Source organism: Hydra vulgaris, chromosome 01, assembly GCF_038396675.1.
Source record: "Hydra vulgaris chromosome 01, alternate assembly HydraT2T_AEP".
In the NCBI taxonomy this organism is placed as follows: domain Eukaryota; kingdom Metazoa; phylum Cnidaria; class Hydrozoa; order Anthoathecata; family Hydridae; genus Hydra; species Hydra vulgaris.
In genome coordinates this window covers 15,543,603-15,570,718 of record NC_088920.1, presented here as the reverse complement: position 1 = coordinate 15,570,718, position 27,116 = coordinate 15,543,603, and the positions used below count along the sequence as shown (strand labels likewise).

General features: G+C 29.9%; 1 long non-coding RNA gene across 1 annotated transcript in view; it reads left to right on the top strand.

Moving 5' to 3' along the window:
• The window catches only part of LOC136074796 (uncharacterized), a 34,245-nt gene that overhangs the window by 6,194 nt on the left and 935 nt on the right, over positions 1-27,116 (top strand). The window lies entirely within an intron of this gene.

Below are 27,116 nucleotides of genomic sequence, written 5' to 3'. Positions count from 1 at the left end.
ATAAAAATAATTTATAAAAAGACACTGCATGTTAAGATTAAATGAAACAAATAAAAAAAACTCTTTAAACGTCAAGACTAAATATTCAAAAGTATACATTTAGTGTGATAAAGACATCAATATTCTTAATAATAATAGTTGATTTTCATCTTATTTTTTAGTTTTTTGGTAGTTAACATGTTAAAGTTGATTAAGTTAACTTATCATTATAAATTTGTTTTGATGGCTTTTAGAAAAGACTACCAATATTTAGAATATTAAAATCCATATTTACTAAATGATATTTTAAATTAGCTTTGAATTGCGGAAGTGTTTGTCTTTTATTATGAACAATCTGTTTAATATTTTTCCATAAAAAGGTCCCCCATACTGAGTAGAATAAAAACATAACTTTAGATTAAATTTTGCAGTAACAAAATTGTTTTCGGAAAATCTGGTGGGGTATTTATGGCTTATTTTACTAAAATATTGATTAAATATTTTTAGAGATAGTTCGTGTTTTATTTTATACATGAACTGAAAAACTAAGTATCAGTGCCGTCTTAACGCATAGGCTAGGTTGGCTGCAGCCTAGGGCCCCCGATTTTTAGGGGCCCCCAAAATGTGTCTGGATTTTTTTTCAAATTTATATAAATAAAAAATTATATTTCTAAATTTTCTGAAGAAATCATAGTTTGGGGGCCCCTCGGGAATAATTTTTTTCTTGATAAGATTTTTTTTAATTATTTTTAGAAAAGTATCAGTTTTTCAGTTTGGGGGCCCCCTAGGGAATTTTTTTTTTCTTGATAAGCAAAAATGCATGCATGCGTCCGAAAATAAACATAAATTTTCCGATAAGAAGTGTTAAATACAAGCACTTAAAATATCCCATTAGATTGAATTTGAAATTGCTGTGATCAACTTAAAACATCTGTTTTGAAAAAAAGTCATTTAATATGTCTAATCGAATTTATCAAAGTGGTGCTGCAAAGGGGAAAAAAGCCGCTAAAGCAAAAGAAGACATTTCAAAATATCTTTCTTTGACATCATTTCTTTTGGTACAAAAGTCAAAGCCTGTTGTGTCCGAAGATGTATTTCTTTGTCCAACTTCAAATTTCGTAAGCATTGATAGTGCTTTGTTGCCAAATGAAACTCTAGAAATTCAACAGGAACTGGAACCAGAACAGGAGCCAGAACCAGAGCAAGAGTCAGAACCAGCACAGGTGCCAGAACCAGTACAGGAGCCAGAACCAGCACAGGAGCCAGAATCAAATCAAATTAAAACTTATCCAAACGCAACAACAAAAACTACTCAAGAAACTGACCCAGCATTGTGGCATCAGTTATCCCAAGAAGCTCAATCATTTTGGATTTCTAATGGCCCGTCCATGTGCCAGAACAATGATGGGAGCTTCAAAAATTCGGAAAGGTTGAGTTGCGGACAAAAAAGGTACTTATCAAAATCTTGCTTTAGACGTGAACTACACAATGGCGAATTTGTCAATCGTGAATGGCTATTATACTCACCTTCAACAGGTTCTGTTTTTTGCTTTGCTTGTACCTTATTCTCCAGCAAACACTCTAATTTTTCCACAACTGGATTTGATGACTGGAAAAATGCCTTAAAATGTATATCTGGACACGAGAATGGTTCTGAACATCACAAAAATATGCTTACTTACTCCAGGCGGCAGAGAGAAAGTGGCCAGCTTGACTCTGTATTATTAAAACAGTTACATAACGAACAATTGTACTGGCAAAATGTGCTGAAAAGAATTGTTGCAGTTGTAAAGTTCTTGTCATCAAGAGGATTGCCATTTCGTGGAAACAATGAAACCATTGGTTCAGAGCAAAATGGTAATTATTTAGGAACTCTTGAGTTACTTAGCCAGTTTGACCCATTCCTACATGAACACATGAAAAACATGGAAATTCTGGAAAAGGTAATACTTCATACCTCTCCGCCAATATCTGTGAGGAGTTTATATGTCTAATGGGAAATAAAGTTTTGAGCGAAATAATTTCTGAATTAAAAAAAAGCAAAATACTACTCAATCAGCGTTGACTCAACTCCAGACTTGTCACATGTAGATCAATTAACTTTTTCAGTTCGATATGTTAAAGACTTGGCACCAGTTGAGCGTTTTTTGCAATTTGTTCCCATTCACCGGCATGGAGCTGAACATTTAGAAACAGTGGTTTTGAATTTTTTACAAGAAAATGAAATTTCAATATCTGACTGTCGTGGGCAGTCATACGATAATGCATCAAATATGGCAGGACAGTACTCAGGCCTACAAAAGAGGATTAAAGACAAAAGTGAATCAGCATTGTTTATTCCTTGTGATGGACATTCTTTAATCTGGATGTTGTTTAGAAGCAATTATTTTTTTTGACTTTGTTCAATGCCTCTACAACTTTTTTTCTGCATCAACTCATCGTTGGCAAGTGCTTCTGTCTTTTGTTGGCAAAGGCAAAAAAATTGTCAAACAGCTTTCTGGAACTCGATGGTCAGCACGTTCAGATGCTGTGACTTGTCTGCATGACAGTTATGATGAGATTAAAAAAGCACTTGAATTTTTTGATCAAGGACATAAGTCAGTCAAAAGAAACTCAAAATGATGCTCAAAATCTCATCACGAAAATGAACACTTTTGAGATTATTTTTCTGACAATTTTCTGGAATGATATTCTTTGTCATTTTAATGAAACATCGAAGATTTTACAGAAAGAAAATTTAAACCTGGATGTTGCAGTTCGGATTCTAAAGTCATTGTTGCATTTCATTAAAGATTTGAGGAGTCAATTTGAGAATTACCAGGAAAAAGCCAAAATCTTGCTTCCAAACACTGACTACAGAGATTCTTCAAAAAGAACAAAAAAAAGAAGCCGACGTATGGCCTTCTTTGATCGTGAGGCTGAAGAATTGGAATTTCAGGGAAGTTATAAATTCAAAATTGAAACATACCTTCCTGTTATTGATTCACTAACATCAAATTTAGAAAAAAGAACATCAGCATATGAGAAGATCAATGACAATTTCGGATTTCTAGTAAACATTCAAACAATTGCCAATGTTGAACTAAAAGACCATTGTTCAAACCTAGCACAAATTTATAAGAAGGACATAAATGAAAATGAACTTTTTTTTGAGTGCCAGCAATTTAAATATTACATTTCAAAAGATGAACATTCATTTACAGAATTTTACTCAACATTAAAAAGAGACCACTTGGAATCAACTTTTCCAAATATTGAAATTTCCCTTAGAATTTTTCTGTCAATGATGGTCACAAATTGCACTGGCGAGCGACCATTTTCAAAACTAAAACTTATAAAAAATGAACTCCGCTCAACCATGCTGCAAGAAAGATTGAACTGTTTGTCGTTAATGTCAATTGAATCAGATGTTCTTTTAACCATTGATTTTGATGATATTATTAAAGAATTTTCAAGAAAAAACGTCACATGTAAATTTTATCATTGCTTTAATAAATGTTTCCTATTTTAGTATTTGATTTAATTTTTTTACTAAGGAAAAAGGGGGCCCCCAAATTAAGTCTAGCCTAGGGCCCCCGATGGCCTTAAGACGGCCCTGCTAAGTATATATTAATTTCGTACATGTTTAATGACCCAAGCTTACTTAGAAGTTGCTCGCAAGAGACATTTCTTGTTGCTCCAAATGCAATTCAGCTAACACGTTTTTGTTTTGAATAAATTTTTTTCAACTTTGTGTAATTTGTGCTTGCCATACAATATTTCCATAAGTTAAATAACTATGTATAAAAGAAAATATAATTTTTTTAAAGACCTAATCTTTAAGAATGGTTTTACTTTATACATTATTGCAATATTTCTTGAAAGTTTTCTTTCCAGAGAGCTTATATGAGTCTTCCAAGATAAATTTTCATTTAAAATAACACCAATAAAAGTTTACAGATTTTTATCTAGTTATATTTATTTTTTTTGTTTTTAGATCAGGTAAATTTAGGGGAAGATTATCTGTTTTATTTTGTTTATGAAATAGTATATACTTTTTGTTACATTAAGCAATAATTTATTACATGTAAACCATTTGTTTACATTTTTTAACTCTTCATTAACCATTGTAAAAAGCGTTTTAATATCCCTATCTGAATAAAACAGGTTGTTGTCATCCGCAAATAAAATAAAATTTAATAAGTTTCATGTATTGATTCATGTATAAGACAAACCATTTATATAAAGTGAAAATAATTGCGGTTCTAAAATCGAGCCTTGAGAAACTCCGCATGTCAATATATTTTTGGACGTTTTACCTGTTTCATATTGTATAAACTATTTACTACTTGAAAAATATTCGTTAAACCAGAGTAAATTATTGTTTTTTATTCCATGATGTTCAAGTTTTTTAAGATGAATGACATGGTTGACGGTGTCATAGGTTTTATCAATAAAAACTCCAAATATCAATCAGTCATAAATGAAAATTTTTGTTACATGGGTTACTAGCTCGGTCAAAGCGTAATCGGTTAAGCGATTTCTTTTAAACCCAAATAGCTTGTTGAACAACATGTTGTTTACCTTTAAGTAGCTGTTGAGCCTAAAATTCATTATTCGTTCGAGTAACTTGGAAAAGCATGGCAGAACCGATATTGGTCTGTAATTTAAAGTATTTGTATCATCATTAGATTTAAAAACAGGTGAGACTCGTGCAATTTTCAGTTTTTCCGGAAAAGTATATGATTTAATAGAAAGATCAAAAATATAATATAGAGAGGACTCTATAATATTAAAAACCGATTTTACAACATGCACGCAAACTTGATCAAAACCTACACTAGTATTGTTTTTTAGACTATCTAGAGCAAATCGTAACTCATAAATATCTAGTTTAGATTCATCCCTTACTTTAGCATAGGTTTTTAAATATAAATCATATGAAGAAGAACCAGACGGAATTTTCTTAGCTAAGTTAGGAACAATATTTAGAAAGAAGTTGTTCAAATTTTCGGCAATTATTGTTTTATTATATAAGTATTTACCATCTAATCAAATTTTTTTTGGCAGATTATTTTGCTCACAGTTTTTTGAATTTCCAATTATTTCTTTAATAACCTTCCTCGTCTTTTTAGTGTTTCCGTTAGTTTTTTCAAACAACATTGAGTAATAAAGTTTTTTTGACGTTTTTACAAATATATTTTTATAATATTTATAGTTTGTTTCATTTATATTAGTTTTATTTTTTAAGAACTTTTCATACAATTTTTTTTTTTTTTTGAGGATTATAGTAGGCCCATGAACATCCAAGGACATAGGAGTGACTTGGTATTTATAACAATTTTTTTCTCAGGAAACGCATTTTCATACTGATTACAAAAATGATGAAGAAATAGTTTATAGGCATTGTTGGCCTCACTTGATTTCTGTGCAAGGTCCCAATCAATCTTATATTTTAAAAGGTAATGGAATTTTTGTAAGGAGTTTTCATTGATCAGTTTGGCAGAGTAGTTTTGAATTATTTTATAATGAAGGATAAAGGTTCATGGATGTTCGGACCCATGAACCAAGGACCTTTGACCAAACGTTTTTGTATAATTTCTTAAAGTTTTAAACTAAATTTGTGTTTGAGCTATTGATAGTTTTAGTTAGTACATACTTTCTTCTTTTTTTTGTTGGCTGAAGTCTTTTACATGGTATTAGTTACAAAAAAGCATATATTAAAAAAAAAAAGAAACAATTTAAAGAAAAAAAAGGAAAATCAACTGTACTTTTGTTTTGGATTTTACAAAATCTGATAAGATCTTTATTTATCAATTTAGCATTAGCATTATTTTGTTAATAAGAATTTGTGTTAACTAATAATAATTTAATATTTGGCAATTCTTAAATTATTTACAACAGAGATTATGTGCTGATGTGGCAATTTGGTCAAAGCAAAGAAAGAAAGCTAATTGATTTAGCAGTTAATGAATTTAAAACAGAGCTAATCAGAAAAGTTAGGAAAAAAACCAAGATAGTAGGGAAAAAAACCAAGATAGTAGAGAAAAAAACTGAGATAGAAGAGAAAAAACCGAGATAGAAGAGAAAAAAACTGAGATAATAGAGCTAATGGAAAAGAGTGAGAGAAGATGAAGATTAAGATGAAGAGATAATTATTAAGATGGCTATGATATAATATCTGAACTTGGAGCGTATTGTCTTTAATAAACAAAAAATAATTAATGATATAAAATTGAAACTTGAAACACTCAAAAAACTATTTTATTTTAATGACTGTAGTAACAGTAAAATATTAAAATACAGCAATTTTGCACCAGTTTTTGCTAAGTCAAGATCAAAAGCTAATAAAGATCTCGTTAGTCCAATATCCACAATGCAAAAGCAACTAAAAAAAAAAGCCTAATAATCTCTCATTGTATATATATATATATATATATATATATATATATATATATATATATATATATATATATATATATATATATATATATATATATATATATATATATATAAATATAAATATAAATATAAATATATATATATATATATATATATATATATATATATATATATATATATATATATATATATATATATATATATATATATATATATAATCCTGAAAGTAAAATTAATGCAATGGTTATATCTTCCTGCAAAATAAAGCTCTGACCAACCGGCAATGCCACAAACAGTTTTAATATTAGAAACTCAGTTATTGTTGAACTTTAAATAGCAAAATCAACAAATATGGTTTTAGCAGCTGCATTTAACTTTTCCAAAACAAAAGTTTTAGCAGACCGGATTGATTATTTGCAGAATATGTTGATTTAAACCAAAATTAAATTTTTTTTTTTTTTTGTGGTTACTAAGATGCTCCAAGAAGTTAATATTTAAAAGGCCGTAATATAGTATTAAAGTTCTGGCGTCAGAATCAGAGGTCTGTGGTTCGAAGTTGGCTCTGACTATATATGCAACATTGCTAAAAACGGAGATATATTATTAAACCGATATATTAAAATAAATGGTAAATTTTGAGTGATCTTTTTACAAAATATTGCTTGTTTTTACTTTTCACTTGGATAACCGAGGCAAACAATTTCAAGTAAGAAAATATTAAAAAAAAAAATTAATGATGTATTATTATTATTTTAAAAATAAAGTTTTACTAAGCTCCAATTAAATTTTTCAACCTTTCTTGGGGTACCACCCCTATAATAAATTTTATATTTATAAGTTTTGAAAAACATGGGAATATTGAGATTGGTCTATAGTTTAATAATGTTAAAGTATCACGTGATCTTTAATTATCACTATTACCCTTATTTGTTTTAAAAAGTCAGGAAAAACTCCACTTTTAAAAGAAAGATTACAAATAAAAAATAATTATAAAACAATATCAAAAACTTCTTTAATAACTTTAGGTTATAAAAATTAAATGCATAACTAGTTTAACTTCGCCTTTCGAAGTTAAACGAAGTCGAATAGCAAATACTCGTTAAATTAAGGTTACAATGTTTAACAAATAGTTTGTTTGAAGTTTGAAGCTTAACGAGTAGTCTTTTTTTTTAAATCAAGTCGTTAAATTAAAACTAACTTAAATAGTTTTTTGTAAAATCATCAATAAATATACTATTTGCTATTTGTTCCACTATTCGTTAAAACAAGTTTAAAGTTCAAGAATCTGATTTTTAATTTCTTTTGTTTTTAACAAAAAAACGAACAAAAGAAACTCTTCGTAAATTATTTATGAGTTTCATAATTCTTTATGCTTGAACAAGAGACAATTTTACAGGGGTGTTTTACCCCCTCCCTCCCCCCCTACCTCCTTCCAAAGAAGGCGATTTTCAAGTTTTGGCCGTTTTTTTACAACTTCAGTCGGCTAGTCGGGTAATTGATACAATTCAACCGGGTAAATTTTACATTTAAGGTCCTTTTTTTATTATGATTTTTTTATTTTTAAAGAAAGAGTCGGTACTTTTTAAGAATTCCCCATACCCCCCTCATTTTATTCGTCGAATAGCCTCTGTATACATATATATATATATATATATATATATATATATATATATATATATATATATATATATATATATATATATATATATATATATATATATATATAAATTTTTTTTTTTTTTTTTGAATAGCTTACTTATAAAGACCATGGCAGTCTATATAAATAACCTATTAAAGCGTTTATATGTTTAAACTTTATTATTGGTTTAATAATTCGATTAATGATTCGTAATCCGCGTTTTAAATGCTAAGAATTTTTAATTTTTTGAATGTTGATTGAGTTATGAATAAAAAAGTATACATGACCACAATTTTTGGCAAATTGCTTTACATTTACGAATTGCTTTATATTATACGAGAGTCTATTCGCACGTTTTCTTCGTGCAAATAGATACTTCGTGCAATACACTTAACTGTGGTCTACTCGCTCGTTTAGAAAAGGAAAAATATTCCAACGTAATGAAAGTTGAAAAAACTAAGATTTTATGCTTGATTTTTAAAATAAAAGTAAAAAAAAAAAAATCTAGCGCAGTAGAATAAACATTCTTCGAATGGCTATTAAATGATAGACACAGTGGAATGTAAATACATTAACCCACAACTTTTACCTTTCTCAATCCCTAACTCAAGTAGTCAACTTTCCAACTCGCTTTCCAGACAACCCGAATCATTTACTTTCTCTACTCGACTTATCCTAGTCAGTGCTCAGTCAGTTTCTCTACATCTATCTTGAGCTGTTTTTGAATAAAGTTTGATCTCTCTAAAACTGCTATCTCATTCTTCTTCATCATCTGAATCCCCTTATCATTGTACCTCTTACAACTACCTTAAAGCTGACTGGGACTCTATCCGTGATTTTCTTTGTGATGGCCCTTTGGTAGAAATCTTTCGTCTTCCTGCTGACAAATATGCCTCTTACATAACTTTGTGGATTCAGGCTGGCATAGAATCTATTATTCCCTCTCAAAGATTCTAGGTTAAGCCTCACTCTCCTACATGGTTTTCCTCACATTGTGCTGCTACAATTTCCAATAAAAACCGTTACTTCCATATCTATCAGCAAAACAATTCTCCAGAAAACAAACGTCTGTTTATTACTGCTAGAAAACATTGTAAAAAGGTTTTGTCTAACGCCAAAACCCGCTATTCTCATGTCATGAAATCTCGTATTTCATCACAAAAATTAGGCTCTCGTGACTTCTAGAGTATCTTAAATAGTATTAATAATAAGGGCAAATCTTTAATCCCACCTCTCTAGTATGCTTCAGAATTAATAACCTCACCTAAAGACAAAACTGAATTGTTTGCTCAGAACTTTTCATCAATATTGTCTCTTAATTCCACTAGTTGCGTTCTACCTAACCTAGCCGTAAAACAGGTTAATCCATTGCTTGACATTCCTATCACTCCAGCTTCTGTATCTAAAGCGATTTCCTGCTTCTACTTTTCTACAGCTTGTAGCCCAGACCACGTACTTGTTAGAGCCTTGCAGAAGTATTCTCCAGAGCTTTCGTCCATACTTTCAAAACTATTTAACAAGTGCTTCACATAGTCTTGTTTTCCAGCCTGCTGAAAACCGGCATTTGTTATCCCTATTTTCAAACGTTCTTGAGAGCAATCTGATTCGCCTTATTAGTCTTCTTCCTATCATAAACAAGGTTTTTGAATCTTTTATAAACAAATACTTAATTTCTCATCTTGAATATAATAACTTACTTTCTGATCATCATTATGAATTTCGAATAATAACCGATGGTTTTTATCGCCCGTTAGATAAAGGGGAGAGGTTAAAGCTATCGCTTTTAACATTTCTAAAGCTTATGACAAAACTTGGCATGCTAGTCTTCTCATTAAGTTTTCTTTTTATGGTGTATCTGGTAACATCATTTAGATTATTGAATCCTTCCTTTCCAATTGTAGTATAAAAGTTGTCCTCAATGGACAGCACTCTTCTTCTTATTCTGTAACTTCAGGGGTTCCTCAAGGTTCTATCCTTGGCCCTGTACTCTTTTTAATTTACATTAACGATCTTCCAGATACTATCACATCTAAGGTGGCATTGTTTGCTGATGATACTACTATTTATTCTTGTCGTGATAAGAAACCAGCACTCTCTGATTGCTTGGTTGGGGCAATTGAGCTTTAAAAGGATCTCACTTCTGCTACAGCATGGGGTTCGCAGTGGCTGGTGAACTTTAATTGAGATAAAATTCAACTTTTTTTAGCCAATTGTTATCGCAATAATTTAGATCTCCCTATATTTATGAATGGTAATGTATTCGATGAGTCATCTATCATTCGTCTTCTAGGATTAACTATTACTTACGATCTTTCTTGAAAACCATATATCAAATACGTTGCAAAATTAGCATCTGCTAAGGTTGCGTCACTTTATCGAGTTTAACACTTTCTTACTCCAGATTCTATTGTCTACCTCTATAAATCTCAAATCCGACCTTGTATGGAATACTGTTGCCATATCTAGGGCCGATCTTCTAATGATGCCCTTTCTCTTTTAGACAAGGTGCAAAAACGCATTGTAAACATAGTTGGACCTGCTCTTGCAGCCAACCTCCAACCATTGTCACATCATCGTAATGTTGCTTCTCTTTCTCTTTTCTACAAATACTATAATGGGCACTGCTCTGAAGAGCTAGTGTCTCTTGTGCCATCTACTAAACTTCATTCTCGTGTTACTTGTCATTCAATTAAGTCTCACCTTTTTTCGTGACTGTTCCTAAGTGCTCCAAAAACGCTTATTCGTCTAGTTTTTTACCCCGAACATCAGCTCTTTGGAATTCGCTTCCTTCATCTTGCTTTCCTGATTCATATAATTTGCAACCCTTTAAGTCGTCCGTCAATCGTTATCTTGCTCTACAATCTTCATCTTTTCTCTTCCAATAACTTCCAACTTTAACTAGTGGTTGCTTGCAGCCTTGCTGGAAGCGAAAATTTAAAAAAATTAAATTAAATTTGTATTGTTGCTTTAGTTTGCAGGACCGACGACATCCGGGGGTTTTGAAACCCGTGTCGTCGGCCCAGGATTATATTGCTTTCAAAACAAATGAATTGAATTAAAAATTATTTCATTTTGTTAATTTTTCTTTATAAAAAAATTTAAATTTAGGTTTGTTTTTTAAAGTTCGAATAGATTAATAGACCGGGTTGTTTAAAAAAAGCAATTACTCAGTCATTGCTCAGCTTTACGTGAATAAAAACTTTTGCGATTTTAATCAAACTTTTATTCAGGTAAAGCTTAACACTTACTCAGCCTTTTTGGAGTAAATTGCTCAGCTTTACGTGAGTAAATATTTGAGGGGTTTGGCTTAAATTTTTATTCACGTAAAGCTGAGCAATTACTCTATAAACGCTGAGTAAAAGAATAACTTTTTTTTATTCACCCGGCCTATTAAAAAGAAAAACCTCTATCTAAAAAAAGTCAAAGTAATTAAAGCCTAAAACTCAAGCACCGACATTTGCACCGACATTTGCTATTTATGACTTGTATAGAAATGCATGAGTCTAAACAGTTTCTTTATTTAAAATTTAAATTAATTTTATTTTATGTCTTTATTATCTAAATTTATTTGTTTTATTAAAACGTTTTTGTTTTATAGACTAATTTATTTAAGGATTAGCGAAGCAAAGTGTACACACATCGACAGACTTAAAAACGTAGAACAAGAAGGGAGTGTACATCCATCGACTGAATAGATAACATGCAGGAAGTGTTCATATATTAATATAGGGCTCCATTTTCGTTTTAAATCCGGAATTGTGCATTTCAATCATTTTCTTTAACATGATTTCAATCTATGTAATAGTGCCGCAGTAAGATAAAGTCTATTTGAACGTGCGTCCAAATAAACTCACCCTATTTAATATTTTTTGAAATTGATTTAAAATTCTCGTTTTAAAACGTTCTTGAACTACTAATGTTTAAAACTGTGTGGCATTTGTGACGCATTCATGAGGTCAATATTCTTTTTTCAATTAAAAAAAGACGTAAAACTATTCACGCCTCGGCTTAGGATTTAGAAATCCAGGGGGTACAACCCTTCTTTTTAAACCTATCTTCTGTTTTATAAAATACTTCTACAATCTCGAAATATTTTAAAGATTATAGTTAAAACTGTTTGATAACTTTTCAAAGAAAAATGTTCCATATATTAATATTATTTAGTAATTTCAAATCTATGATTCAAGATTCAAGATTTCAATTCGAAATCGCTCTTTCATCTTTAATCCTATACAATGTTTTCAATTTTGAGTCCTGTAATTTCTAAATTATTGCAGAATAAGTTCTAAACATTTTTTTCAATTTTTCTCAAGTTTAATTTAGATTTTCTGCAATTCCGTCAATCATTAAATTTGAAAATTTACGCCAAGTAAGTTTTTGTGTTGTATAAAAATTCATTTTATTTCTAATAAACTAACAACCATTTTCTTTTTTATTAACTTTTGCTTTTATGGTTTGTGTACGGTTTGGTACAGACTAACTTTTTCACACCTGGTTTCGATGGAAACTTTACATAAAGTAATTTTTCCACTATGATAGTTTTAATTTTCTATTAAAAACGTATTTTGTTTTAACTCTGGGACAATTGACTGTTCTTTTGGGAGGGATTGATCTTTTTCGGGAAGTCGGAACAGCTTATTTGAAGTTGGGACAATTCCGGACAACCTATCCCGCCGGGTCACACTACCCAAGGTTCTATTTTAAAGCCATTATTGTTCCTTTGATACAAAAATGCTATGTATTATCATCAAATCTTACAAATTTCAAGATCTAGGTAAAGTAATTTCTTTAGAATACCTCGATAGTTCATACCTCGATAGTTCAAACCTCAATAGTTCATCCTTCATATTTCATACCTTTGTAGTTCATACCTCGATCATTGGTAAAAATGTCAAAGTTTTTGTTATCTCTCACATATGTCTTAATTATCTATTGCTTTCTAGTTCAGCTATATGTCTGTTATGTTCTTAAAGTACGTTTTCTGCAAGGAACATATTGAACTGTTCCAAAATTTATTTTTTGTTGTAGTATTTTTGCCGAATTTAAAAACAAATGGATTTATTTTAAATGTTGGAATAAAAAGTACCTTTTTAAAAACCCATTAAAAATACTAAGTTCCGGTTTAACCCACGAACATACTGGACACGTGACAAAAAGCTGCGCAGTTCAAGGGGCTTGAGCATCTAACTTAACTTTAAAAAAATATATGATTTTAAAGAAAAAATATTGTCGGCCTCTATCCTTGCAACAACAGCGCATACGACGTATTTCAAGTTGGACGTTTTTTTTTTAACAACTAGAAAAAACTTTCGAACATAATGGTAAATAAATAAATTTCATTAAAAATCAAAATACAAAAACAACAAATAGTTATAAAAAATAAATTATTAAAAGAGAGGATAAAAAAATTTGAACATAACGAGATTACTAAAGACAATGAAATAAAAATTAAAAATAATTTTAAAAAATGATGAAAAAGAATTAAAACAACGTTATAAAAATATTATTGCAAAAAATTTCCAAGAATGGAACGCGTTTTGATGATTCAGTATGAAATTTGTTTTAGAATTTTTGATAATTCAGAATGGAATTCGAATTTAAAATTGAATGCGTTTTGATGAATTTTGAATTAACTTTTTTTTAAAGTTTGTTTGTATATAATATTATATATAATTGCTTGTATTTGTAAGTCAATCATAAGATATTTGAGAAGAGTTAGTCGACGTTACTTTTATTTTCAGTAAAAAGTGTAAATACTATTCATTTATTGTGACAGATTTAGGAATTTTTGGTGATTGAGATCTGTTTTGGCAATTTACAACGTGTATTAACTGTATATAGTTGTCAGAATACATCATTTCTATCAATTTTCACAAAAAATACTAAAATTCCGACCAAGAAAGAGCTTATAATTAAAAAAATTTGCCAATAAACGATCAGAATAGACAAAATGAAACTATTACCAATTAAACTACTTAACCTACTAACCAATTAAACTATGATGTTTACTACACCTAAAAAACATATTTATTTAAAACCTTATTCAAATTAAAGAGAGTTTTTCTAAAAGGCGCAAAGTCACATTTTTCTTATTTTGAGATAAACACAAAAAATTAATTGTCCGGTGAAGATTTTCCTAACATCAATGATTTTGTAATCGTTAATAAAGATGATGAACAAATTTTTTATTGAAACTAGTATTGTTAGATTTGTAGGTTTATCAATAAAAAATTAAAATGTTGAAAAAACTTAATTTTTGAAAAAATGAATTTAGCGCCTTTTAGAAAAAAGCACTTCAATTTGGAATAGCAATTGTGATTTTATGAAGTTTTTTTTTTTTTTTTTAAAAAAAAAGAATTTTTGGTCTGGGTTTTTTCGCTGCAAACACTTATATCTGCAAATACTTATATCTCATGAGAGTGCAAAATTTACCACTTTAATTTTTTTCGCCTTTTCTTAATTCGCACACCTGATCATTTAACGGAAATATGTCGTAGTCAACAAAATATCATACAGACGCTATAATATTTTAAAATTGCTTTAACTACTTCAAGCATGAAGCAAACATCAAACATTTTTATGTTTATACTTATGTCAAATAATGAGACTTTGCAAAAAATTGCAATGATTAAGGCTGGGAACAAAAAAACCTTTTGACTTTATCCTCACCCCCTCCCCAGGAGCAACAAGTTGATAAATTTTTTTTAGTACTATTTTCAACTAAACTTCTATTCATCAATAAATTTTAAATTTTATTGTATTATCTCTCAGTGTTTAAAAATTATGACCATATAAAATATGTGTCCCCCTCAAATTGAGGGGGGTTTAAACTTTATATGGTCATAACTTTTGAACGCTAAGAAATAATACTATGAAACTTAAAATTTATAGATGAATATAAATTTAGTTGAGAATAGAACAAAAAACATTTTATTCACTTGTTGCATAAGTATATACAAAAACAGTACAAATATTTGGAGTTTGCTCCATGTCTTTAAGTTACCTTCTCAAACGCCAAAAAATCCTGGATCCGTCACTGTTCATTTACAATTTTTTTTTTCATTTAGTTGTTTAAACTGTTTACTTTTTAATATGGCTTTCTAATTTAATTGAAAACTTAAAAGTTTATTATTTTACTTTTTACTTTTTTTTATTATTAATAAAATTATTATTAATAAAAATTATTATTCATAAAAAATAACCGTTCCTATAAATGGTATTTATCTTAAATTTTAGGATTTAGTGTACAGATTAATTAGTTATTGATATATTTTAATATTATAATTTATAATTATATTGTTATAAATAACTAAGAATAAAAAAAATAAAATGAGCGAGAAAGTTTGAGTGAGCGAGAAAAAAAATGAGTGAGCGAGAAAGTTTGAGTGAACGAGAAAGTCTAGAGAAATGTTAAGGAAAGAGAAAATCTGGAGGAGCTCATCGCATAGAAGCAGGAGAAAGAAAGAAAAAGGGGATAAAACCATTTCCAAATTAACAAAAATGATAAGCTTTTTCGCTCCTTTTCAACCAAAAGGTATAAATAATTTTTATTATTTATATTTTTTATTTTAATTTTTTAATTAATAGAAGGCAAATAAATCTAAAAATTTTTTAAATTTTAATGTGAGGAAAAATCTCTTATTCCTGTAGAATTTAGCCTTAACCTAGCAAAAATTGTTATAAAGACATGTTATATATTGTTGGAAAACTTATTTTTTCCTCTTTAAAATGAGTAATTGGTACTTTTTTATTATGGGGAAAAAAAGTTGTTAAGTCACAAAGATTTGCAGAAAAGCACAAAAATTAACACTTTTGGCCAAAAAATATCATTCGATTAAGCAAGTAAATGATATTAGAAGTTGGTTTAATGAACTAAGAGCTAAATAATAACTAAAAGTATGATATAGGGGCGGAGGGGACTCTAATTTTGCAAATTTTTCGAAAATTTGACGTAAAGATGTGAATATAAAACAAATATTCCTCTTTTATATTTTAATACTGTTAAGCGTTATGATTTGGTAAGTTACCGAGATAATGTTAAAACATATTTACAAAGAAGTTTATTTTGGGAACGCTCAAAAATGAAGTGAACCAAAACAGTTGATCACGTGACAGGGTAAAACACTATAAAGTGCAGTGAAGTCCCATCTTTCTGCATGAACATTGACTTGAACACGAGTTTTTACACCCACATCAAACAACTTTAAGGATATCCTCTGGACCTGCGTTTTTGTCTGTTATTGGTGAGTACAAAAAGCCATTTAATTTCCATCCCCAATTAAATGGGTCAAGATAACTGTCACTTAAATATCTCCAAATACGTACTTGATGGTATTTTCTCAATCTATGGTAGTATGTAGCTCTAGGAGAAGGTGGAAGAACGGAAGGGTCTATGTGAGCCCGATCAGAGTTTACTATTTCCTCGTACTTTTGCTTTCGGATTTGTTGTAGATTTGATGTTGAGGAATGTAGCAGCTGAAAGAAACCAATTGATGCATTTTCAATCTCATCAGGCAATTTATCATCGTGGTAAATAATATTTGCTGCATTGCACAAATCTTTGGCTTCACGCTGGCAATCATGTCTTTTTGTCATACTTGTTAAATATTTTTTATGTATAGATTCAACTGATTTACAGAGGTGTAATAAGATATAAAGAATATCATTGGCATGTACAAAAATTGTGACGAGTTCTGTTTTAGAAACTCATGTGCGATTTTAATGATTGTAGTATCTGCGTCAGAATGACAAGCATACATAGTTAAACCTCTTTCTCTTAATTTAACTTCTAGAACTTGGATAAATGATTTTTTGTTGGCGTATTTGGAGAAAAATTAACTTCTATCAGACGGTCAATTATTGCTTTTATGTATTTCAGCTGCAAATTGTGCTAAAGATCCACGCTTTATACGCGTAGTGTCTTTTGTAGAATTTTCATATCCTTCAAATACTACTACACTAACTTGTACTTTTCAAAAATGTTATTAAATATTTCACCCTTGTTCCCATTGCAGCAGTATAAAAGAGCGCCACCATCATCAACTCTAAAAGAATTAGGAGCATAGGGCATAGATATAACTGGCTTTGTTAGGTAATTTTTCAGCTTGTGTTTTTGTGCACTTTGAATAAAACCATCTTTAAATAGTGACATAGGGAACGAAGTCAGTTTATGGTAAAAGTAGTCTTCAATTTCCTTTTCTCGTATTTCTCAACGATAACTGACAAATGCAAAAATAATGTCAAGGTATTAACTGATATATTTTCATTGTTGACTTTAATATTTGAGTAGAGTCCTTGAAGATTTTTGAGTTGATTACTTCTCTTAAAGGATACTTCTATGTATCTATATGTTTCTATATGTTTGTCATTCATTTGTGCCTGTATTGATACACCAATGCTTTCCGAACAATCACGAGCCGCCTGATTAAATTCATCTACAAGTCCTGACTCCAGAGCCTCAAGTTGAGTCCTCAAGTTGTTCTCTTACATCTAATCAGCTATAAGAATCACGATTTAATTTTCTAAAAATCTTCAGAGTCACGCTTGATCCTTCACGTCACAAAGTTCTTCGTGTTCCTTACTTGTGTTTCTTAACGAGGTTAACAAATTTACTGCTTCTGTCATTTCAGCACACATTAACAAAAATTATGACTTTAATGGAAGAAATATAATGTACATTTGCCGTATTTAGTTTTTGCTACAAATATCTATTTTATTAGTAGCATTTATTAACTTTTAACCTTTTATCCCTTTTTTACCATAACATCAGTTTTTCTATTGGCAAATTCCAAATCAATAAAACAGAAATATTAAATCTTATTTATACCTATTGTACTTGTCCAAAAATGTAACACATTTTCAGTAATTCCTTTGCCAACAACTTCTCCTTTGCCTTTTAACAATTTCATTAATATCTGTTTTATTGATAAATCCGTCCTTATTCCAGACCAACTCCTTGAAGTGCATCTTACAACACGTTCGCTATTTAGGAACTGTTTATGTACTTCTGGGTAAGTAAATGCTAATTCATCCACTGATTAAAAATATAGCGTAATGATTTGATGCGAAATATAATGCTTGTGAAATTGACGTTTGTTTTTAATGGTACAGGAATTAGTTCTTTGATAAAAACTTTCAGCAATAATGGTATGCAGGTGTTTTTCTTGTCAGTTATATCTTCTAATAAAGGATACGTTTTTACATTGTGATCAAAGTTTTTTATACAATCACTCAATAATTTTGCTGCTGCATTTATAACTCTGACTTTTTCGTCCTCAACATAGTTTTCTTTTTGGTGTACCTGTTTCCGCATAATATATGTCTAAATTTGTCAAGTATGATTACATTACTTTTACCTTGTCGCCAGACCAATTGCATAATCCAGTGGCGGATTTACCATATGCGAGGCCATAGGCAAGTTTTCTATTATATTAGTTGAGTTTTTAATTCTTGTGTTCTATTGTGTTTTGGATATTTATTAGAACGTAACGAAGCAAAAAACGCACATAGGTTTTAAATGTACATTAAGTATTTTTTTTATTTTGGATGAAGATGCACTAATAAGACTACTCAAAATGCGACACCATTTATTTTTTTCGCAGATTTTAGGAGGATCGATTACATTGACCTAAAACTTAACCTTTCTGACTTTTAAAGACGCAAACTCATCAATTAAATCAGAACAGTCCAAGGACCGACTTATTTTATTTTTAATGAAAATTAAAGCTAATGCAGATAAGCGGTCTTGACCCATAGTGAAACGTAAATATTTTTTTATGAGTTTTAATTTGGAAAATGACCTCTCTGCGCTTGCCACTGAAATAGGGGAAGTTAGTAAAATTCGTAGGGCAATAAATAAATTTGGAAAAATTTCGATTAAAGAATTTGCTGTAATATACTTCAAAATTTCCAGTGCATCTTTCGATTCCGCCGAAGCTTCCATTCTTAAAAATGTATTTATTTCCGAGTATAACTCTTCATGATTCACGTCCGATTCTTCTGTACTAGGATTTCTCAGTGATATTTCTAAATTTTTACAAACATTCAACAATTCATTTGCATCTAAACTTCGCATTTTTTCGGTACGGGTTAAAAAACCTTATATTTTGTTGTATGAATCAAGCATTTTGAATCTTTCATTTAAGCTTACTAATGCAACATCAATTATTGCATTAAAAAAATCTACTTTATATTTAGACTTTCCATTTAGAGGTGTATCAGTTCATTCATATTCAAAAAAACATCGTTTTCGGCTAAGCCGCACTTGAGGGAATACTGGCTCAGTACCTAATTTTATAGCTATTTCTTCAGATTTTTTAATAATCGCTTCAAATGATTCATCACTTCTGAATGATTCTAAAAAAATTTTCGTAGTTTCCACCAATTTTATCATAATAGAAATATTTGCCGAGGGATTCTGCATAACTTTACTTACTTTGTTAATTTCAAACAATAAATCATGCCAAATTGTAAGTGAAAGTATAAACTGATATGAGGATATCTCATTTGCAAGACCGTTAGCTTCAGAAACAGCAACTCCAATTGAACTTGAATCTGCAACTTTGTATAAAGCTTTGTAGTATAAAATAAATATAAAGCTTTGTAGTATAAAGCGTATAAAAATTTGAACATTCTCTGCAAATTTTGATCAATTGTTGCATTTGATTTTAAATTAACTGACATATTCATCCATTTTTGCATACAGCTAATGTGATCCTGAGATTTATCATGTTGTTTTAAGCTAGAACCTATATTTTTCCAATCTGAATAACCTTCAGTCGACGATAAACATATATTTCGGGTAGGAAAAATTTTGCAACAAAAGCAAAATACCGAATTATTTTGTATAGAATACACTAGCCAGCTTCTAGAAACATCTTCACTGTTAGCAAGAACTCTCGTGTAGAAACTAGTATTAAATCTGCGACTCGATTTATCGGCTTTAAAATTTATTTGTTTAACCTGAGTCGGTCCTTTTTTAACAATATCGACTCTTTCTCGTTCATTAAACGAAATAGGTCATAACGCCGGGTCGTCGGAAACAATAACCACATCAGTTATGTCTTGTTGTGCTTCATGCAATTGAGGATTCGAAGCTAAAACAAAATCATCAGAAGCTAACGAAGACTCTTGAGACAAATTCATTTCAAAATCTTTTATGGGTGTCCGGTAATAGGACAGCAGAAACTTCAGAATTTGAAACATCAAAAGATAAAGACGCTAAAGATGTTTCAGACTGGTCTGATAAATAATCTACCAATTTTTCTGAAACATCTTGCGAAGTACTAGCACCTGCATCAAAAGTTGTGTTAGTACCTGATGATATATTAAAAAAACTTGTCACTGGTTTAATTTTCTTTAACACATCTGTATGTTTTTTCTTATTTCTTTTTTTTTTGGCACCCGAAGCCCATTTTCTTCCAGTGTCTCGATCACGATGAGGATTCATAGTTAAATAACGATGAATATAAATTTAAACTTTTTCTAAAGTTTGATATTTATTTATAAATATAAAATTGTAACTCGCACACAATCATAACACAACATTTTTTATACCAACAACAATCATACTATAACTATAGCAATATAACAAACTATAACAAACGAGAAACTAAAAACAAAATTGTTGTCAGGAAAAATAAAAAGATCGTTAATGAAGACATTAAAGTGCTCACAAAAACAAAAATGGCATAGCGACGTCAAACAAATATAATACTACAGAAACCACAAATCTTTTCAATATAAAACCAAAAACGTACCAGGATTTTGTATATTAAAATGTACATAAAGAATTCAACTCATAAAATGCATAAAGACTCAAAGTCAGAAGGAAGGAACAAGCGTCCTCATGAAAACATTAATGTAAAATAATAAAAATAGTATGTAAATGTGATAAATTAGTAAAAGAAAAATCAGTCTTTGTTGTAAGTTCTGTAACGTCGAGTCTAATCAAAAGCCAGCGTAAGGAGTGAATATAAAAGCCACAACAATTATAAGGGAAGGGCCAGTCGTAAATCAAAGAACCCAAGATGGCTTTAACAGCAATGCAAGGAGAGTCTCCAACTTTAGACTTCACCAACTCACCAAGGATATTCCCAGGGAGGGGGCAGCCGCGCTTATGGGACTATTGTCAATAACTGTTAGCAAATGTAGCCATACTTCATCGAATCCACAATGGATAAAACACCTATACATGGAATAAACACTGATCTATGGCTCAAAGACAAACCGCTACAACAAATACCCGGAACCAGCATAACATCCTATCACTGCTCAGATTATGTCTTGTGCAACAGTAAAAATGTAAAGACAATATTATTTAAAATAAATAAACAAACAAACAAAAAGTCATTCAGTTAGGAGGATGGAAAAACAGAAAAAGCCTTTGAGACGTGTAGGTGTATATGGGCAAAGATATATTTGTCACTGTCATTGTCAATGTATATGAGACTAGAAACCGCATTCTCTTTCATATGGTTGCCAGGCATTATGTATAACGCAAAAAAAAATTGCTACATACATAATAATAGATGTATATGTAAAGTTGAATATTTTATAAAAATACTGTTTATAAAAATACTGTACGCATACATTATATTAAATTTTAATAAATGAGTTTCGTTGTTTATATTTATTGTACTAAGAAAATTTTTTTATATTACTTGTACTAAGAAAAAAAAATGCGAGGCCACATGAGCGCGAGGCCACCGGCAAATGCCTGCTTTGCCTGTGGTTAAAACCGCCGCTGGCATAATCTCCATAATTTTCTTTCAATTTATTTTAAGTCATTTTAAATGAATATATATATTTTCCTAATATTTGCATCATTTTGTAACACTCAGACACTGTGTAACGATGAATATCTTCCTTGAGTTTTATTCATGCTGCATTAAAGACAGTAAGCTTTTTTGTTGAAGTAAGTCTTCTAGAGCTTGATGTAGTAATAGGTCTTTCACATTTTGCACGGTAATAAATGTAATTTTGTGCTTCAACGGATACAAGATTATTTATATTCAAAACTCTAGTTTCAATTGATTTTGATAAAAGTTATTTGCATAATTCTAGAGTTGCATAATAAACTGTTGTTGGTTTTGTTCTTACTTCTATGAAATTATTTCTCTCAGGATGGCGACTGTTAAATGTGGATATATTTCCACAATAAAAACATTGTGCTTTAAATTAAAAAAAAACTTGTTCTGATTGAGTTAAAAAAACTTGTTGTGATCGAGTTTTTGTAGATGCTTGTGATCTTTTAATTGATTTTGATTGGTTTTTTGATTTAGTTCGACACGTTGAGTGAATATAAACCTTTTCTCCTGCTTCTTGTTTTTTATACAGTTCATAAACCAATACATTCAAATCCAATTTTGAAGCACATTTAATTAATTTTTCAAGAGCTTCTTAGTTGACAACATCTCTTTCAAATCTTGTCCCTTTGCTAGAAATTAATTTTAAAAGCAAATTAAACTTTTTGCAACTAAAACATTTATTTTGAATTATTTGTACAATCATTTGTAAGATTAGATTATCTATTAAAATATAAAAATATCTAATCATTGCATAATTATAATAATTATATAAACATAAATAAAATAATTAATATAATTTTTAATATAAACAACAAGATAAGTAATTTACTAAAAAGTTTTTGATTAAAGTTCTACAGTTCGAGTTCTAAAGTTATCATTCTAATAACTTTAAAATTCGAAATGCAGAACTGCATCTTTTTATTTCCTCTGCCCATTTTTATTTACAAAAACATAGCTTAACAAAAATATTTGACAAAAACAAACAAAAAAAAAATGACCCTCTTGCAAAAACAAAAAAAAAAGTTCCTCTGGGGGGCCGTGGTCCTCGCGGCTCCGGGAGCTGTGATTCTAGTAACAAAAAAGATAATATACTCAACACTTTTATATCATTTAAATATAAGTATTATTACAGTTACAGTGCAACTTATTGTATAGCATGTTTAAAAATCATTAGCAAAATTTAATATTTCGTATTTTACCCCCTTATCTTTGTGATGTCAACACTTTTTTACCCCAAAATAAAAAAATATCAATTACTCAATTCAAAGAGGAAAAAAAAAGCTTTACAACGATATATGACTTTAAAATAATTTTTTTGTAGTATAAATGTCTTTATAATAATTTTTTCTAGGTTGACCCTTTTTATGTGAAATTTTACAGGACTATCTCCCTTTATGCAACTCAGTCCCTTTTCCAGTTCTAAATTAAACTCAAGATAAAAATGTCAACGCTTTGGTTCATGAATCATAGGAAGTGCAGATACAAGAGCGCGTTGGTTCTCTACATAGTTCAAACAACCCTAGTGATGACTACGCTGAGCCTAAATCAAATAGTAATCAAAACTACAAAGATTTCAACAATCATGCTGATTGGAAGCGTAACAACTTGAAGTTAATCAACCATATCTTGTCAAATTCACCCAAAATAAATATAGAAAAAATTGACTTCTCATCCTCAGAATACCATGCTTCTGGAGGCAAACTTCGCCGAGCTCATTCAGACCTGTTTGTTAGAGCAGAAAATTAAAAAAAATATAAAAAAGTATTGCGCGGTTGGCTTTACTTTTCAAAACAAAACGGTGGCATGTGCAGTGTACCATGCTATTTTTTTACAAAATTGAAGAGCAGCTCATGTTAAAAAATAGGCTGCATTATTACGTGATATCCCTCATCACGTAATAATGCAGCTGAATTTTTTTTCAAAATGGAAAATGATTATATATTTTATTCATTCTCAGAGGATTATATTTCGCGGATCTGACAAAAATCTAGCATTGATACGCAAAGGAACTTTATTGGAAGTATTTTCGATCCAAAAATTTGATCCTTTCCTCGCTCTACACTTGATAACTCGTAGAAACAAAGAAAAGGAGAGTACCTTGTACTTAACTGAAGAACTCATCAACTTAATAGCCACCAAGGTTTTAGAATTTATTGGTAGTATGATCATTTCATTTGTGGTTGTGCATACTTATTAACAAATATTTTCTGTATCGGTACCCTTCTCGATCTTAACAACTATCCTACTCAGAAAACAAAAACAAGATCAGAGGCTTTCGGAATTTTGACTAAAATGGAACAATTTTAGACAGCTATTTTAATAACTATTTGGAACAGAATCATAGTGAAGTTCAACAAAGTTTACAAGAAACTGCAATATAAAAATTTCCAATTTCCAGCAATATAAAAAAGAAAGCCGTGTCTTTGGTCAGCACAAATGAATAAACCTACGACGCCCTAAGGCGCCCAAGAACACGCAAGAGGCATTACAATGAAATTAGCAGTGTTGAAACTACAGTGTTTTTGCCGGCGTTAAAGAAATCACGGACAAACTAATGAGTGTTCTAGATAAAAGTAAGGAAGTCTATTTTGGTTTGAATTCCCTGTTTGGTTTTTTTGTGAATCTTCGCAGCATATGTACAAAAGTTTGTTGACCGATATCCTTCTGATCTCTATTCTCACTTATTAAATGAATGTCTTTATTTCGATTCAGATAAATGATGAAAACGGCAAACGAAAATCTTCAGCTCAGGATCTTTTAAAAATAATTAGATATAAGTATCTTGAATCCACCTCCTTCAACATTGACATAGCCCTTAAAATCTTCTTGACCACCACTGCAACAAATTGTTCTGGATAACTTTCATTTTTAACATTGAAAAGGAACATCGTTCAACTACAAGAATATATACTACATAAAAAATGCTTATAATATAAAGAACTCTTAATTAAATATTATTTGAACAATAGCAATCTTAAATAATAGCAGACTCGTTTATTTTCCAATTTTTAAAGTTACATATAATCTTATTTTAATTCATTCTTTAATAGATTAGGTACGTTTTTCAGATCTTTCTATTGTTCAAATAGAAAACTGGGTATTGGATTCCATTGACCTAGAAGATATCACCTATGAATCCTTCCTTGCTAAGTCAATATTATGCTGATTTGTTCATAACAAAAACTTTTAGTAGTGTTATACAAATTTACATTCATCTCAATACTGGTCTCTATACAATGGTATCAATGAATATGATTTGTTAAGTTTTTTTAAATTTTTATCTTTTATTTGCAATGCTTTGGTTACATATGAATTTGTTCAAATTAGTTTTCTCTCAACTAAAGCAAGGCCAAACTTGTTATATTCAAATCCAATAAATCAAAAATTAATAAAAAATTAAATTTTAAATTAAGTGGGCAGAATATCAATCTAGTCAACTTAATCAACTAAAATGGAATTAAAATTGATTCTCAAAGTCATAACCATAAAGTTTAGCAGATCAATGAAATGCTGGCTAAAGCTCGCCTTTAGATCAGTCTAGAAACACTTTTATATACATACCGTGCCATTTTTATGCACTATTATACAATATGCTTGTCAAATGAGGGGACAATCCCAACATCAAACGGTTACGAGGCTAACAGTTTGTTGTTGGGATTGTTATTTTTTGGAAGATGATCTCATCTTCGAAACAATGCATTGAAGACAATTTGTTTTTAGAACTACAAATTCAGTCCTAATGTGCTTTACTTCTAAGATTCTTAAACTTTGTGATCTTGTTCAACTTCTATATTTCCATATTGTCTGGAACCAGCACGCAAAAACCTAACTCATATCTTTAACCACATCTTTCTTAAAAAAGAAAATAACCGTTACCATCTTCAATCCATTAGTAGCCTGCCTCTACCATCTTATAAAACACCATCTACTCCATCATCTAAAATACCATTCTGCTACTTAGGGACATAGTAAAATCATAAAATATTCTTTTCTATAAACAAAATACTCTCCAGTCAAACTATGTTTTTAAAAGCATCTTATTCCACTCCTTCTTAAATAAATACAGTTAATATATCCAATGTATACAAGAATGTATATATATAATATGTATTTATATAATATATTAATGTATGTATGTATACAATTTATGTATGTATGTATACAATGTATATATATAATATATTATTTTATACAAGGGCGTATGAGTGTATAGGGCAGAGTCGAAAAGTAATGTTTTTGTCAAGGAAGGAAATGGATACACTAAATTGTAAATGAAAAAAAATAAATAAAAGCGCGTAGATGATTTTGATGATATTTTAGAAACTACCTATAAAACAATAGTAATTGGGATTAAATATATTATTTGAAGAGTTCTAAAGTTTCTGCTATAGGCCTTTAAAACTTGTGTCACGGGAGGAACAATAGAAAGGCTGTGAAAATTAACTTTTTACTTAGGGTTTAAATTCTATCAAACTTAATAGAAATACAGCAGAATAAAAAGATAAAAGATCTTTAAGTTAAATTTGCAAAAGTGTTCTTGGTAATTATAAAAAATTTTTTTTTTATTCCAAGTCAATTGAAGTGACGGAAAGAAAAAAAGTACACATTAATGAAGTTATCATATAGTTCTTTTTTAAGCAAACAAAAAAAAATTTTCATAGACTTCATAAATTTTTTCATCACTGTCAATAACTTTCTTTTTCTTCATAAACTTTTCCATTCTTTTTTTTAGAAACATCTGACGATTTTTTTAAGGTGTCGTTTAAGTATAAGTCAATTGAATTTAGATTTAATCTTCAAACATATGAACCTTTAAAGTTTCATGAGTGTAATTGCTATCATTTAAATTTGGTGACTCAATATCTTTTGTGTCTAAGTAGATTACTGTAATGTCACACAGCCGATCAGCTGCTTCAGAAAACTGTTTAGCATTTTCAATTACAACTTCAGCTGACAAAACTTCCCTGTAAACTTGGTTTTTAATAGTTCCACCAATTCCATCATGGGGTCCTTTAGAGTGATGTGCCTCACCATAACTCCAAGTTAATGTATTATTTTCAGGGTAATAAGAGAAAGACCGAAAGACAAATTGAGAAACTGACCTGCACATCCGTCACTCCAGAAATGGAAAGTGGAAACTGATGGAGCTATACTCTTGATCATGCTTATAAGCCGGTTGTTGTTTGTAAATGCAACATTGCGATCATGTTTCGTTTCATTCAATATAATTGCTACTGCAAATTTCACCAAAAATAGTTTTTATCAAGTTTACCATTCTGAACTGTAAAACTTTTATGAAAGTAACAAAC